Below are 12,356 nucleotides of genomic sequence, written 5' to 3'. Positions count from 1 at the left end.
AGTTCTTTGATTTGATTAATATGCACTGTACTCCTGCTGGGAAAAACCATGCTATACACTGTAAAGATGGACAGTGATTAAATGTAAATTTAAAAAAAAAATGTTGTTGCCCTCATTAGAGGATTAACCTTGAGCTGCCTCAGCTATGAAGTAATAATAGTATTATCAATCCTTAAAAGGTTCATGATGAGTACTACATGATAAAGCATAAGTGAAAGACCTTACAAAATCTACATTATTCAGAGAAAGGAACATTGCTGTAGCAATGCTACTTGAGACCCTAATATTTAAGGAGAAAATTGGAAGAAAAATGGTTTGTATACCTGTGAATACATCTTATTAGGGGGCTCCAAACTTCTAAAACGGTAATGAAATGTCTAATTCCATGCTGAGAACAGCAGCAATCTTGAAGGTGGCTCGTTTTATCATACTGTGAGATGAGAAAATGAAGGCCAAAAGTCATTAGTGATTTAGCCTGAGTCAGAAAGAACCCAGCAGCCGATCCAGGGAATCCGACTCTGCCCATTTTTAACCCCCTATTCTTCTTGTGTCTGCGTTCCTTCCGATGACAGCTCGCTGCCTTTTTTTTTTTTTTTTTTTTTTAAATAAACAGTGAGATCTGAGAGAGGTGGTGCCGGTGCTAGGGCGTTCCGGGTGGCCTGGTAATGTGAGAAAGTCTCCAGGGTACGAGAGGAGCTTGGCTGCCGGGCAGGCTTTAGGGAATGTAGTAGATCAGGGAGGCCTCAAACGTACAGAGAATAGCAAGAACCTTGAGGCATGAACAAGCTTGTGCACAGAGGCGGTTCCTGCACAGGACAGAAAGAACACACTGGAGGGCTGTAAGAACATAAGTGCATCAGTAAAAGGTACATTTTAGAGAATGCCTTTCAAGGAAAGTTCACCTGATACTAGAAAAGTTTCAACTCTTGAAAGAAAGACTGACAGGTGACAGGTTCTTACTGGCTTTTTCTTTCGTCTAGGCTGTCACGGTGCTTTATACAGCTGCCGTCCATCTTTCTACTTTATACTATATTCTTCCTTAAATGTATCTGAATACAGTCTGTGCTGTGCCGGCTTCTTCTGGAACGTCCCGTGTCTCTATGTCTATAATAAAGTGAATTGAAAGTCTGCCGTGATGCTGACCTTGCTCCGACTCAGTTGACTCAGTTGTGGTCTTAGATCAAATCCTTCTGCTTCGAATCATCTATGAAGCATTTCCTGGACTTTCTGGGCTTCCTCATTTGGAGTAATTATCATTCCTGACTCTATTCATTACATTTTTATTTCTAAACCATTTTTCAGAACCCAGTATCGACCCCTCTGTTTTTCTGGATTATCCTTTACTTTCCTAATCTCTGAGGTAGCTGCTCTTTCTTTGAACTGAGGAACCAACCTTTCACTATAAGCTCGTATGTGCTGTCAGTACATTGAGGATGGGGCACATGCTACCTTGGAGCCTGACCCAGGCTCTCACAGGGCTGACCAGCCAGGCCCTCACACATGGCAGACACCCTGCTTGGTTGGCTATCAGTGGAATCAGTGGAATATATGTTAATATTAAGAGTCAACAATCTATTTGGGGAAATAAATCAGTTTCTTAAAACAAAGGAGTTTCATTTGAAATTCTTAGGATACAGCTTTGCTGGATATCTAAAGGAAATGATACGTCACTACATACATTTCCTTGTCACATAAATCTACTCCTGATGTAATGCAGTGTCTAGTTCAGAATTTAAGGTAGTGATTTGGAAGATTGTTAATTTAATGAATGATAATTTAGTATTTATTAATTACCAAGCAGTATTCCAACATGTTAAAAGTTGAACTTAGTGAACTTATGGGACAGGCACTGTTGACTTCCTTACTTTATAAACATTGTCTTACTTTATAAACATCCCTTTACTTACTTTATAAACATTAAACCAAGGCACAGATGGATTAAATAGGGTCACACAGCCAGTAACCCAAAGGTTGGGGCTTTGAAAATAGGCAGTCTGCCTGTAGAGCCAACGCTTGTGGGTTGTTGGGAAAGTCATGATGCACTTTTGAGTAGAAAAACACAGAAAAATATGTCATGACTTTCCAGATGACCTAATATTTACCAATACAACATACTGTGTCTTTATTAAATGTCTGAAATAAACTTCATTGAGGTATATTGAAGAATTTCGGTTATATACAATAACACACTCATGGATGACTTTTGATCAACGTATAGTCCATGTAACCACCACGTTGATAGAATATTGGTTGGTACTATTAGCCTCTCCCCAATCCAAACTGGCTGTCTCAGGAAACCATGAATCTTCTTTTGGCAATGTAGATTAAGTTTGTTTTTCAGAATTTTATTTAATGGAATCATATAGTATGAAAGAATTTCAAAAAGTTTGTGGCAAAACAGAATTAAAGTATAAGTTTATTTTGGTAGAAAAAAATGTTGAAATCCATGCACGGCTTTTTTACAATATGTATTTCCACAAACTTTAAAAGTTTGCGGCAAAACAATTAAAGTATATGTTTATTTTGGTAGAAAAAAATGTTGAAATCCATGCACGGCTTTTTCACAATATGTATTTCCACAAACTTTTTGAAGATTTGTAATCTATGCTCTTAAGTGTCTGGCTGTTTTGCTCAGTGGAATGCTTTTTAAGTTAATATGTGTTGTTGTTGGTGTCAGTAGCTTACTTTTATTGGCCAAAAAATAGCTCATTGAATGGATCTATTAAATTTGACTAGTATAGGGGTCATTAGGTGGCATGGTGGTTTAGGCATTGGACTCTCACATGGCTGACCAAGGCTTGAGTCCCTAACCCAGTGGCTTGAAACTCATGCTGGATGCTTGTGTGCGTGTGCCCCAAAAATTGAGAGGAGAATAAAGAAGAAGGGATTGCAGCATGGCCATCCCCCCCAGTGGGTGATTTCTCTCTTTTCCTCTCCCTGTTTCTCTCTGCCTTTCTCCAGCAAGTGCATGTGCCCTATGGCAAATAAATAAAATAAATAAATATTAACTAGTCTGTTCATGAATTGATGTATTTCTAAAATAGGGCTACTATGAATAAAGATTCTATGACAAAGGGAAAAGAAAAAATACCATAGACATTTATATACACGCCTTTGTGTTGGATACATATTTCTCTTGAGTAAGTACCTATGGGTAAAAAAATCTAGTGTGTGTAGAAAAGTGCAGTTATACAAAAGGTATATATGTTGAATATATGAGAAGCTGTCAAACTGCTCCCCAAAATGGTTGTGCCATTTCACACCCCCTTCAGCACTTGGAATGCCAGTCTTTTTACTTCTAGCTCTTGTGGTAGGTGTGCAGTTGAAGCTCATTGCGGTTTTAGTTTCCATTTCTTTGATGAAGCAAACAATGTTAATCAAGCATTTCTCACATGCTTAATAATATTGCCATTTTTCTTTCTTTCTTTTGTTTTTTGGTAAAATATCTATTGAGATTTTTTTAAATGGGATTTATTAACTACTGCTTATTGAGTTATATGAAATCTTTAAATACCCTGAATCACAATCTTTGTCAGATACGTATTTTGAGAATCTTTGTTAGCATTCTCCTTTTTTTTTCCCTAAGGTTTTTGTCGTATGGCACCTGTACTTGAGAGAGACAGAGAGAGGGCTTTTTTGAGGCCTACCTTAGTTCCATAGCTTTCTGGTCATATCTTTAGATATGACATTCTAATCAAGCCCTGGCAATAATGAGTATTTCCAACTTCTGATTCAAGGTAACAGGTATTATTGAACTTCTGCAGATAACTTAGTGACACAGAAATGGAGGATTGTCTGTTGATAATGTGTAGATAATATCTTTAACTAGACTCAGGTATGCAGTGTATTCATACTGAAAAATTAATTTACAAAGTGTTGTGATATACAATAATTAAATGTATTAAATAAAATTAAAAATAAAAAAACACAATATATTAAAAAAAAACTATCTTCGATGTTCAAAGTGGTGAACATTTTGACTATCTACCATTTCTTCAGGTGTCAGCCTCTGTGAGAACCTTTCAGTATTTTTCTGTGTATAAGCCTTGGGCTTATTTTGTTAAATTTATTCCTAAATGTTTCATCATTTTAATATACTTTTTCAAAGATTTCACTTTCTAATCATTCACTGTTAGGATATAGAAATAATATCGATTTTTATCATTTTAACTTGTATCCAGGTCAAGTTTTTTTGTGTATGCTGACAAATTGCATGTACTCAAGTTACATGAGAATAAAGACAAATCTTTTCCTTTTAATTAATTTTATTTCTTTTTCTATACTTATTGGCTAAAATCTCTAGCACGATATTGAATAAAAGTGGTAAGAGTGGTCCTATTTGTCTTGTTCTTAGTTTAAGATGGAAAGCATTTAATTTTACTTTTAACTATAATATAAGCTGGAGATATTCTGTAGTTATTTCCTATTGGAACAAAAATACTCATTTATGTTCTGATGTTGCTGAGATTTTTTTTTTTATTACAGATGGCTATTAAATTTCATTACATGTTTTCCTATATCTATAAATGTGTTTCTCTTTTCCCCCTTATTTAATCTCTTTGTTTGAAAATCATATTGTTTGATTTTCACATGTCAAACCAAACTTGAATTTCTGGAATAAATCTCCAATATGCTGTATGTCTTTATATTTATTATACATTACAGCATTGATTTGATAATATTTGTTCAGGACTTCTGGATCCATGTTCAAGAAGGATATTACTCTGTAGCTTTTGTTTTATTGTAATATAAAACAATTTGCTTGGATTTTCAGGTATGATTTTCTGTGTACACAAATTTGGGCGAGGCCATCATCCAATGCCTGTTCTTCTAAATTGCTTTAACAACTTGGAACGTTGATTTTAGCAGCTCTCAACAAGAGGGACAAGATTGAAGGGCTAATGTCAAACTATGAGGTTTCTAAGAGACTAACCAAAATGATCCAGATGTATAAAATTCCAGGGAGAAATTGGAGCTGAAAACATTTGCTTTCCACATCTTTCTAGCTCTTCCTTTCCTACCATAGACTTCATGACTATGTGACTAGAGAAGTTGGCCTATGCCACTAGTGCTTGGGTCTTTTTTACTTTTAAGCCAAATACACCTGAAGGTCTTTGACATAATGTTGTAAAGCCTTGGTTTACAAATTGAAGGCACTGCGTCAAAAAGACAGAAAGACCTGAGTCCTTGAAGCCCTCAGAGCACTATTTTTACCAACCTGTACTTTTTGTGAGATACGTCCTAAATTATTTAAGTAATTTTTATGTACATTTTCATTTTTTTCAAACAAAAGTAGCATAACCGTTACAAAACTATATCTAATATAGGAGGATGTTTTTATAATCTAGTCACAGAAATAAAAACAATAAAGTAAAAGGTTTTTTTTTATTACCTTTGAAATATTTCAGGGAGAGGAAGAGAAATGTATTTGTGGGGCTTCTATCTATCAAACTGTGATAGCTTGATGAATTGCCCTTTTGCATTCTAGGGATATTGAGAACTTGGAGTGGTAATCAAGAATCTAAACATTCTGCCAAGTAGGCAATCTAAGAGACAAGCTGACAAATTTTTCATCAGGTTCCTTCACATTTTTAAACTTCATGCTGATCACACTTCTCCTGGTATTTGTCACTGTGAAATCAGTGGCCTCATTTTCAAAACACCCTTAGGGCATGGTATAATTTCTATGATTTCAAATCACCTAGCATTAGTTATATCTTACCATGGTTAATACTTGTGTGTGTGTGTGGGGGGTCATTAATTATACCTGGAGGGCTGAACACTGGCAGAGGCGGGGGGGTTTTAAAAGCCAATGTAGCAACTGGCAGGAACTTCCGAGGCAAGAAAGTGTTAAAGGGTGTGTTTGAAGTCATTCTTTTGTAAGACACAGAACTAGAAGTTACTTGCTTAGTCAACGGGTTATTACACTGGTCCTCTCCTGGGATTTCAGGTTTAAAATAGACTTTTGGCCCTCCTGAATCCTACTCAGTACAGCAGAGACCTGGTTCAACCAGAATCAGGTGTTGTCACTCTTAATGGCTTCCCATGTCAATCAGGGTAAAAATGGAATTTCTCACAGTGGACAAAAGCCTCGCATGGGCCTGGCCTTCACTGTCGTCTTGGCCTTTTGATCATTCTGCTACAGCTCAAGTCAAGAGGCAACGTCAGACCTCAGAGCCTCTGCACTGCTGATCCCTTTCCCGAAAGGGTTTTCTCCCAGATATTTACCTGGCCAGCTCCTTCGGCACTGAGTCTTCAGTCCAATTTCATCCCAGGGACACTTTTCTCCCCAAATTGACACTTTATCTTCCCTCATTATCTTATTTTTTCCAATGGTCCTTAGCACATGTAATAAAAAAATTTAACTAGTTAGAAACAGAAATATAAGTTATGAGAGAGTAAGGATTTTCATCTGTTTTGCTCAATGGCACTATTTACTCAAAACTTGAGAACCCAAAGAATGTTGACCAAAGGAATGAAATGACTGGAAATATTGAATCAGCAGACCCACGACTATGCCCTAGGGTGAAATTTGGATTTGAGGTCAAACATTTCAGGGTGTATTCAAGTATATATTCTACTTAAACTTAAAGTGCTAGGTTGCATTAAATGATTATTTCTGGCAAACTAAGTCCAGCTGCTTCCATGTGCAGTCATTGAAACTTGAGGCAGAGATTAGAGAAGAAGGGAGTTTATTTCTACAGCCAGGTTACGGGGAAAGAGCTGGCAAGCACCACCCAGCTGTCCCAGAAAGTGTAGTATGTGCTCAGTATTTTTAGATATAAGCACATGAAAATCATTCCTCATTACAATCAAAGTCAATCGCTTTCTCCTGAGTAATTATCGCCATTGCTGTTTTCTCATTCAGCCATTCATCCAACAGACCTCCCCATGATTCAGCATTTGATCAGATTGTTCTCAGTTTGGTCTTTCTTCATTTCAAAATGGCTGTAGTCCTGCCAAAACTCAAGCTGTCCTGCTTTATGATGACTAATCTCAAGTTTTACATATATGTGTATATATATATATATATATACACACACACACACATATATATATATGTGTGTACATATACATATATATGTGTACATATATTAAACTCTTTAATCTTCCTTTGTATTTTTTAAGAGATTTTTGCTATAGGGCATGTACTCTCCCCAGAGACACAGAGAGAAACAGAGAGACAGAAGGCTAGAAATCACCCCCCCCCAAAGAGGGATGGCTATGCCACAATCCCTTCTCCTCCATTCTCCTCTCATGATTTTGGGCACGCACGCATACATATCTAGTGTGAGTTTGAAGCCACCAGGTCTGGGACTCAAACTGCAGTCGACTACATGGGAATTAAGCGATGTAACCATTACACCATCTGCTGGTCCCTTCCTTTGTATTTTTAAAATACAATGGTAAGTAGCATTAGGGTTTCTTAATCTCAATACTATTACTATTTTGAGTCAAATAATTCTGTGTTGTAGTGGCTGTCCTGTTGATTGTAGAGTGCTTAGCACAGCCCTTGGCCTCTACTGACCAGATGCCAGGGCAAGTCCTTTCTCATTGCCAGATGTTCCCTGGTGGGAAAAATTGCTTTCAATTGTTAACCACTGATGTAAGTAATTTTCATACATATCTATTTGAATAAGGGATTGTTTTTGATATGACACAAGTAATTAGGTGGAAATCATGAGAGTCTCATGCTTACTTTACCAACCCTACAGACAAGCACCACAATCAGACTGGTACCATTCATCTAACTGGTGACAGCGTGCTACGATTGTAGGTGCTAGGGATAAAAAGAAAATGAAGAACCCTTTGTTTAACTAATTCCTGGAAACTCCACTGCTCAAGAGTGTTAGTAAATGCTGTGACACCTCTTTCAGCAAAGGGCCTGGGAAAAGTGTTCATAAACAATAATACTATGCATTTCTCCACAACTTACCACGGGGGATTATATTAAAACAAGTATTGCCTGCTTCATGGAGAAACTAGAATCACAAAGGGAAAACAGGTACCTAAAGTCTGTGTGCAGGTGGAAGAGAGTTTTGCATTTATTTCATTTGAAGATGGTGTGGGGGGTGTGTATGGGGAGTTTGGTTGGGGTAGACTAGAAGTGTCGGTGAATTTCTGGTGCCTCTGCCTTCCGAAAAAAATGATTGAGTAAAACCTCTACTTGCATCGCCAACTCTATCCTCAGATAACGGTCAACGTAAGAGCCCCAAGTTGATAAAATCTACTTCCCACAAAACAATGCTTCTAGTTTGGGGGGCTAAGGATAGTTCTAAGTAAATTTAAACTGTAAAAGTTATATAAAATGCTTAGTAAATATTTGTCAAGTTGAATTGAAGGCACTTAACCTCAGAACCATGAGAAGTGGAAGTATATTTTATGATCACTTTGGGGTAAAAGCCATGAAACAATAGGCTACAAAGTAAACGCCAGTAGAAAGAGCAAGCCGAGATCTTGAAAGAAGTGATAAGTGACAGAAAAGCCCACAATTTACATTTTGAATATGTTTGGATAAATCTGTCTTATACTTCTTGATCATTTTACACAATATTTTTATCTCATCTATATCATAAATATTCATTTCTGTGTGACTCAAACACTCCCAGAGATATTACATTAGCATCTCCCCCCAACTGAATCAAATGGAGTTCTAGAAAGCTACGAGGAAGCCAGTGTTTGTTACAAAGCTCTGAGTGCACTACATTGATTAATCCCTAAATCCTTGGTGTCAAAGGCACATGTCACTAAATAGGTCATTAAAGTCACCAAGGAAGCCGGAAAAGGAAAAAAGCCCCCTAAAGGAGAGTGGCACTTAATTGGAAACTTTCAGACATCTGTCACTCTCCATGACAATGGAGAAAAGGCATTTTGAACATTTTGGGCTGTTCAGGTGGGATGAGACTGACAGCTGAAGTGATGGCGTTGAAAGGAGGGCGTTAAGGGAGTGGGAGGAAGGAGAGGCTGGTTTTGAAGGTTTTGCTTTTTTATCTTGAATATCACGTTAAACATTGTATGGGGCCCAAACCGTAACCTAAAATGCCACCGATTGTCCATTTAAGATAACCTAACTTGGCAAACTGGGGTGTGTCCCCAGCCAAAGACGAGATCACGTTTGGAGTTTGGCAAAGAAATTTGGGTTCGTTCTCTCTGCTAAAAACAATGCAGTGTTACATCTCCTAGTCTCTTGGTTCAAATCCGTTCTCTTGCTCCGTGGGGAGAGACTGCCCCTGGAGTATTCTGCTTTTAATAAGCTTCCCAATCAGCTCTCCAGTGCAAAACGTCTCCCTCCCTCGCCCAGCCCGCGTCCTCTCTCTGCTCGCTCCTTATCCCTCCCATTCTCCATTCCTCTTCCGTTCCCTCCCTGTCAGGGCGTAATTGAGTCAAAGGCAGGATCAGGTTCTCCGCCTTCCAGTCCAAAAATCCCGCCAAGAGAGCCCCAGAGCAGAGGAAAATCCAAAGTGCAGAGAAGGGAAGAAAGAGACCAGTGAGTCATCCGTCCAGAAGGGAGGCGCAGCCGCCCGGGCAGGAGCAGCTGCGGACGGGTACCTGGACTCCGGCAGGAACCTCGCCCCTTGCAACAAAGGCCGCCTGAGCCCAGAGAGACCTTTGCAGCTCAAAGTAAGTGAGCGGAACGAAAGCGCGATTGCTCCCCGGGGGCTCCAGTCCAGTTTGCCTGCACCTCTGCACCTTTCTGGGTGCCAGCGAGGAAGGCGGTAGGAGTGCGCGGGAGGCTGTCTGGTGTCTGCTGATAGGACTGCTTTCAAAACTGACTTGCTCCGGAGGCAAATAGAGGCATATTTCTGGGGAGTCTGGTCAGGTGAGTTAGGGCGCGCTTAGAGGAGTGGGAGCAAAGAAGCTTTTGTCATGTTAAGCGTGCAGGGGGACAGAGTTCCAGCTTCCAGTCTGAGAACGCGCCAGGGTGGACTGGGAGAGTGTATCTTTGCTCTCGGTAAACCCGGAGCTTCAGGAGGTGTGTCTGTGCCTGGGTAGAGAAGCTAGATGCAGCCATGAGGCAGGGTGAGCAAGCAGGTCTCATTTTCCCGTCCTTTCTCTGCTGCTCTGTTTGCCCCAGGGCTTGCCAGGCGATGACTGATCGCTGGCATTTCTAGGTAAGCTGTGTGGGCTGGAGCCTCCTGGTGCTGGCCCACCAGCAGCTGGCCCTCCTCACCCTGCCTGACAGCCCAGGGATGGTAACTCTCAAGTTTAAGAGACACACCTTGAGTCCCATTCCTCATTTGAATGCTAATTTTAATAACTGCCCTGAACCTAGACACTTAGATTTTTAATTTCATTCACTGCAGAGTTGCAGAGGCAAGGTTTCTAATTAGTTCACAAAATATTTTTGAACGGAATATATTCAACTCTTTCCTTACTTAAGGCACAGATTATAAAACCTCCTCTCGACACACACACACCTTTTTCTGAAACACACATAGGTCCAAGCACAAGCATACCCACAGAGTTTATGTTCACCTATTGTAATCTCACCCCTGTCGTCTTTGCAAGTTTGGGGGTTAAATGGAAAAAACATGGAGCAGAGTTGGAGGTGGGAGGGTAGGGGGTATGAGAGAAGCGAATGAGTAATGTAAGGGAGTATTAAAGTTCCAGTCCTAGCGTCTCTCTTTTTTTAAGGATTGTAAGGCAGTTTGCTTCAGTGACTTGAGTAAGGGGTGATGTGTGTGTGTGTGTGTGTGTTGGAGGGCAGGGCCTGGGAGGAGATTCTGAAATAGCCCCAACGAGCTTTTGAACTCATAACATAATGAAGCAATTTTATGATCCCAGGCAAATGTGGAATTAATGAAACACTAGAAGAGCCCTTTTTAGCTCCTGGGTTGTCTGGGAATGAATGGATACATAGAAATATTAAAAAGTAATGAGAGTCAGACAAAAGAGAAGTCTCCCAACATAGAAAATAAAGCTTGTAGTTTCTGTCTCCACTATGTTCTCTCTTAAGTAAACTATTCACTTTAAAGGAAAGGCCAAATCATTAAAATCATTTATAGTCCAGTTAAATTCAAAGGAAATTAGATTGGATATTAGCTTTCTTTTTTTTCCCTTTAGACGTGAGTTATTTCAGACTGGTAAATTTGTACTTTCTCATTCAAATGAGAGGGATTGATATTTCTGTTATTTTATTTTTAAAAGAAAATCCTAATTCCATTCTTCTGCTTTAAGAAATTTTGTGGCTTTAAGTTGCCTAATTGTATTTTAAGTCTTTAGAAAGTGATCTTTTCACTACTTAGAGACTCTTTTAGGACATTTTTCCCCTATTTAGTGAAAGTGTAAGGATCACTCACCTGAACGCCTTAAGTGTTTTGTTCAGCTTTTTGCTAGTGGGTACAAATGCACTTTGTTCTCACAGCTAGAGTTGTGAGAGAAGTGAAAACTGTTAACATATGACTTTTTAATGATCTGATTTTCAAATGAGATATTATAGAAAACAGAATAATGAAATATAATGTATAGCAAAAATGTAAATATGTACTATACAAGGAGACTTCAAAAAGTTTATGGAATTAAAGTACAAGTATATTCTGATGCAAAACACTTAAAAATCAATGTATAGTTTTTTTTATAATACACATTTCTGTGACCTTTTTGAAGATTCCTCATGTAACATGACTCTTTTTCTGGACCTCTTTCCATGGAATTTGGAATAATAAATGTACTAATTTGTTGAAAGTTTCATGTGTGTTATTTAGTACTTACACATAACAATATGTATCAAGACTTGCATTTTTAATGGACATTTAAAACATTTATTATTCTAGTAAAGTCAATGGCCTGGCTTGATTTTTAAAGAAACCTGACAATTAAAAATAACATGAGAGAAATAAGATTTCTAAAGGTTCCATCATTTTTATCAATAAACTCAATTTGAGAAATCACTTATTTTACGTTTAAATGATTTTTTTCCCTTTGGAGATACTCTCGCCTTCTCAACTAAGTGACATTCTCATGTGAATTCTGTTTGTATTCCTATTTCTGATGTGGCGGTGTTATTAATATTCAGGAAACTGAGTTTAGTTGACTTGTTTAAGATGGCATTATGTGTTAGTGATACACAGAGGGACAAGTCAAGCTCAGAATATGATTCCAGTTCTCCAGACATTTACGCTGTTTCATATGGTAGCATAGTGATAAGGGGAGTTGTTCTTGACTTTGTTCTGGAAGGTAAGGTACTCACACCTGAGGGCCCCTCAGCCCAGATGATGGTCTGCTTCCTACTGAGCATCCAGGTTGCGTGAGAGCCTTTGTTCCATTGCATTGCTGGTGATGCAAAGCTGAGCTTCTCTGTCAGGGCAAGGAATGTTTTCTTCTCTGGCTGTGGTTCTAATGGATAATGGAAGAGA

General features: G+C 38.7%; 1 protein-coding gene across 2 annotated transcripts in view; it reads left to right on the top strand.

The window, feature by feature from the left end:
- The first annotated feature begins 9,277 nt into the window (after window positions 1-9,277).
- The window catches only part of PTN (pleiotrophin), a 109,505-nt gene continuing 106,426 nt past the window's right edge, over window positions 9,278-12,356 (top strand). Inside the window, exon 1 of one of the 2 annotated variants that reach the window (XM_006145021.2) lies at window positions 9,278-9,621. The gene's annotated coding sequence lies outside the window, so the exon portion shown is untranslated. The remainder of the gene's footprint in view (window positions 9,622-12,356) is intronic. The other variant, XM_006145019.3, reaches the window with a different exon arrangement.

The sequence above is a fragment of the Tupaia chinensis genome, unplaced genomic scaffold (genome assembly GCF_000334495.1).
Source record: "Tupaia chinensis unplaced genomic scaffold, TupChi_1.0 Scaffold000140_1, whole genome shotgun sequence".
NCBI lineage: Eukaryota > Metazoa > Chordata > Mammalia > Scandentia > Tupaiidae > Tupaia > Tupaia belangeri.
This window is presented reverse-complemented; position numbering and strand designations above follow the sequence as displayed.